General features: G+C 39.0%; 1 long non-coding RNA gene across 1 annotated transcript; it reads left to right on the top strand.

The window, feature by feature from the left end:
- The first annotated feature begins 2,675 nt into the window (after nt 1-2,675).
- Nucleotides 2,676-4,168, top strand: LOC107479073 (uncharacterized). The gene is made up of 2 exons (XR_001590050.3): nt 2,676-3,017; nt 3,273-4,168. It is a non-coding gene; the product is annotated as an uncharacterized LOC107479073 (long non-coding RNA).
- The last annotated feature ends 1,117 nt before the right edge of the window (nt 4,169-5,285 follow it).

The following is a 5,285-nucleotide window of genomic DNA, read 5'->3' on the forward strand; positions in this document are numbered from 1 at the left end:
ATGAAAGTAGCCACAGTTGATGGTGAACCCCTATACAAAGCTTGCCATGGAAAGGAGTAAGAAGGATTGAGTAGAAGCAGTAGGAGAGCAGGCGTGCTTGAGCCATGCAGCAGCTGTATATACTTAAAAGATACCTCTACCAATGAATCTGCATAAGTGTTCTATCCCTTTTATTATTTATTTCCTTCTATTATTAATTATTCGAAAACCCATAAACCATTTTTAATCTGCCTAACTGAGATTTGCAAGGTGACCATAGCTTGCTTCATACCAACAATCTCTGTGGATTCGACCCTTACTCACGTAAGGTTATTACTTGGACGACCCAGTACACTTGCTGGTTAGTTGAACGAGATTGTGAAGACAATAAACAATGCCTTCAGAGTATACATCCTTTATAAATACATAACAAGTGATCACAATTTCGTCCACCAGAGGCAAAGAGGCTAAAGCGAGAAGTACAATACTACACCATAATAGGCGATATCTTATATAGGAGAGGGATCTCAACTCCCCTTCTAAAATGTATACCGACTTCTTCTATAAAGGAAATCCATGAAGAAGTACACAGCGGCATATGTGGCAACCACCTGGGGGCACGAGCTCTCTCCAAAAAAGTGCTTCGAGCTGGATTCTTCTGGCCAACACTACAAAAAGAAGTAGTAGAATTCGTCAAGACATGTTCAGCATGTCAAAAGCATGCCAACTTCCACATCTCCCCACCTGAAGAACTCATTAGTGTGACGTCGCCCTGGCCATTCGCAAAATGGGGGCTCGACCTTCTCGGACCCTTTCCCTAGGGGCCGGGACAAGTCAAATTCCTCATTGTAGGAGTGGACTATTTCACAAAATGGATTGAGGCAGAACCCCTAGCCAATGCCACTACTCAGCGAAGTCAGAAATTTTTGTATAGAAACGTCGTTACAAGGTTTGGGGTTTCTTACTCTATCGCTACAGACAATGGTACTCAATTCACTGACGAAAGTTTCAGAAAATTGGTAGCTAACTTGAAAATAAAGCACCAATTCACATTCGTATAGCACCCACAAGCTAATGGACAAGCAGAAGCTGCCAACAAAATCATACTAGCCGGGTTAAAACAGAGACTATAGGACGCAAAAGGAGCTTGGGCCCAAGAGCTCCCACAAGTCATATGGGCGTATCGGACGACCCCACACTCCACCACATGAGAATCACCTTTCCGATTGGCTTATGGAATAGAGGCAATGATCCTAGTAGAGATAGAAGAAGGATCTCCCAGAATGATCCTCCAGAATGAAAAGGCCAAGTACCAAAATCAACGGGAAGAACTCGACCTACTTCCGGAAGTCCGAGAAAGAGCTCGGATTAGAGAGGAAGTGTTAAAATGTCGAATGGTCTCAAGATACAATAAGAAACTAGTCCAGCGAAGTTTCGCCAATAATGACCCCATCCAAATCCGAAATGACATTGGAACAGGTCGATCGAGAGAAGGAAAGCTAGCAGCTAACTTGAAAGGACTTTACCGAGTTATCGAGGTACTGGAAAAAGGCTACTACAAGGTGTCCGACCTCGAGGGATGAGAGCTACTAAGGTCATGGCACGCCTACAACTTAAGAAGGTACTATAGTTAAGGGATAATAAAGATCTTAGGTCAAAACGCACTCTTTTTCCTGAAAAGGTTTTTTAATGAGGCGTCAAGCCAAGATCTACAGAAATTGCCCGACGTAAAGGGGAAAATACCCACATGCACATATTCTTGTCTATACTCCTATTTTTTATTTGAAAAAAGTTTTTCAGATTCTCTACAAAGCGTTTCTCTTTTACCAAGATGCATTAATCTGGGTGTAAAAATTCATCGCCCGATTACAATACAGGTCGGCAAAGATGAAGAACCAAACTCGTCGCCTGATCACGACAAGGTCGGTAAGATGAAAACCAAATTCATCACCCGATAACGACAAAATCGGCAAGATAAAAGTGACAAAACAGATTAATACAAAAATTTATAAAAAGTAATCCATAGAAAGAGGTTTGACGAGGTCTGAATAAAAATGGATTGCTAAAAATAACTTAGAAAGGACTGACCAGAAGAAGTCGAACCAAACCAATCAAAGCGACAAAAGTTATAAAAAGTAATCCATAGAAAGAGGCCTAACGAGGTCTGAATAAAAATGGATTGCTAAAAATAACTTAGGAAGGACCGACCAGAAGAAGTCGGAGCAAACCAATCAAAGCGACAAAAGTTATAAAAAGTAATCCATAGAAAGAGGCCTGACGAGGTTTGAATAAAAATGGATTGCTAAAAATAACTTAGGAAGGACTGACCAGAAGAAGTCGGACCAACGAAAGCTATAGATTGGACCGATAGGAGAAGTTGGACCAACGAAAGCTACATCTCGGCCCGGTAAGAGAAGTCAGACCAGCAAAAAGTAGGGGTGTTCAAAACTGATCCGAACCGAACAAAACCGACCAACCGAACCGAAAAAACCGAAAACCGAATAAACCGAAAACCGAAAAAACCGAAAAAATGACATTTTGCAGTGTTTTCTGCGGTTTGGTTCGGTTTTCGGTTCGTTCAGTGAAAACCCTAACCAAACCCAACCGAACCGGTTCACTTAAAAACCCTAATATATAAAGCCCCCTCCCTCAAGTAGATAACCTAGCTAGCCACCCTCTCTCCACTAGACCACTCCACAGCGCTAGAATTCCTCCTCCCACCCTCCTCTCTGCATCTGACTCACCGGACAGCACCGTCAAGGCGGCCCTTCCGCATCGCGCTCCCTCTTTTCGGCGCGGTCCTTTCTCTGCCTCCCTTCCTCGTCGCGCTTCCTTCTCATCGTCGGACACTAACCCTCAGTTAGAGAGCGAGCCCAGACCCAAGTTGCTGATTGCGGCGTCGTAATTGTCCTCCACTACTCTGCCATACGTCTCAGTCCAGTCCAGAAGTGTCGTCGTCCTTCTCAGTCTAGTCTCATCCCCTCCGTAGCAGTCGCCGACCCACCGTGTCTCACTGTCCAGCATCTCCGTCTTCTTTAGTAGGATTTTTTTAATTCTAATAATTTTGGGTTTCAACTTGTGTTTATGATTCTGAATTTTTATTTCTATTTTGATGATACTGTGATTCAAATTCTGTGTTTAGGGTTCTAATTTTTTATTGTATTTTCAAAATCTGTTATAATTATGCAGTTATGGGAATTGGTGTTAAACCTCTTTTATTGTTGATTTGTTTTTTATTGATTATTATTTCCTATTGACTTCTAACTATGGGTCGAGGTTCTTCTGTATTACAGGTGAAGCGTTTGCCGACAGAAGCAATTTAATGAAAGATGAAACAATAACATGGTCATCATCTTTGCCTTAAAGGTCCCCAAGAAAAAGATGTGGTGTTACTCTCTCACGGTAATATTTTAGACAGAATTGTCAAGTTAAGGAGATCGATCAAACAGTGGAATGTCGTCCAACAAGCCAAGCTAAGCTAATGTTATATTATGGTTTGCAGATTGAAATGCAGGCCAAGCTGGAATGGTTTTGCAGGTGTCTATCTCACAATTTATAAGCTTTCATTACCATCAATATCATAAAGAATACACGAGCCCACCTACTTATAAAATATTCCTTGTTGATATTGCAAGTGTCTATTTCAGAATTTATTTAATGTTTAGTGTCTAACTATATATATGGAATATAAAAACAGAATGATTATCACACATGAATGATAGAGTATTTTAGATTGATCGAAAATATATGTTCAGTTCTAATTATGTATATATGGATTAAAATATTATTAGAAATAATTAATATCAGAGTAAGTTACATATGTTTTTGCAAGTTATCCTTGTAAGTATTGAGTATTTATTGTTGATTTTTTGGAAATGTTATTGATTATTTGTTGAACCTATTTTATTTTGTTGTTCTGCTGCTTCTGTTAAACTTTTATATGATTCTTTGTTTCCAATTTTGATTTTTAATGCATATATCCTCGAACACCAGGTATATCTCCTGGTTTATCTGCAACTCTGGCCGACTCTCATGGTATCTCAGATAGTCATGAATGTTGCAACTGATTGGATTTGTTTGAATTTCTGCTTCTGTTTGACTAATTTATGTTCTATGTTCAGTATATCTTGAAATTGTTAATTGTTGTTGATTGTTGTATTTGTTTATGCAGTTTGTTGTATTTGGGGGTTTTAGCTTATGAATGTGTATTATTTCTAATTGTTAGGGTTCTCGGTTCTGATTGTTAAAGAAGGTGTGTTTTTTAGTGTTAAGGTTCTAGATTCTAATTGTTGTATTTGTGAGTTTTAGCTTATGAATGTGTATATTTATTTGATTAGGGAAATTGCTTCTGATTGTTCAATGTATTTGTTTAGGAAAATTCCTTTCTTATTGTTTAAAAATCTGCAGAAATTTACAGGATACAAAAACAAAAAATAGCATATAAATGGTCATGAAAGAGATTTTGTGTTATGATGATGGATTGGTGCTGTGCCAATTCCTCATGGTAGTTTTTTTTAATTGATTGAAAAACCGAACAAACCGAACCAAACCAAACCGAATTTAATTGGTTTGGTTTGGTTCGGATGGTCTTAATAAAAAACGAACCAAACCGAACCGCATATTAATTAAACAATTGGATCGGATGACTTTTCTCTAAAAAACCGAACCAAACCACACCGCGAACACCCCTACCCAAAAGACCCATACCACTCCCATTGATACCCTAGTAGACTCCAGCTCGGGATATCAATACTTCTCATTTATAGATGCCTACTCGAGGTATAATCAAATCCCAATGTACAAATCGGTTGAAGAAAAAACATCTTTCATCACGCCAAGAGAAAATTATTGCTACGTGGTTATGCCTTTTGGGTCGAAAAATGCAGGAGCCACACATCAAAGGCTGATGAATAAGGTGTTCGTACCTCACCTTTGGAAGCTAATGGAAGTGTATGAGATGACATGCTAGTAAAAACCAAGGATGATGCCGACCTCCTGACCGACCTCTCGCAAGTCTTTGACACCATAAGGGTGATAAACCCCAATTTGACGGTTTATCTTGTATTAAATTTAGAGTATTTTGTAGACCTTTTCTCACATTTACCCAATGAATTAGCATGGTTTTGTATATTCTCCTTTAATTGTGCTTAAGAGTGAAAACATGCTTTTTAGGTCTTAAAATAAATAAATTTAATTCACCTTGGTTCCATTAGATGCCTTGATATGTTTGTTAAGTGATTTAAGGTTTAGGAGGCAAAGATTGGATCAAGGGAATGAAGAAAGAAGCATGAAAAGTTGGAGAACTC

The sequence above is a fragment of the Arachis duranensis genome, chromosome 3 (assembly GCF_000817695.3).
Source record: "Arachis duranensis cultivar V14167 chromosome 3, aradu.V14167.gnm2.J7QH, whole genome shotgun sequence".
In the NCBI taxonomy this organism is placed as follows: Eukaryota; Viridiplantae; Streptophyta; class Magnoliopsida; order Fabales; family Fabaceae; genus Arachis; species Arachis duranensis.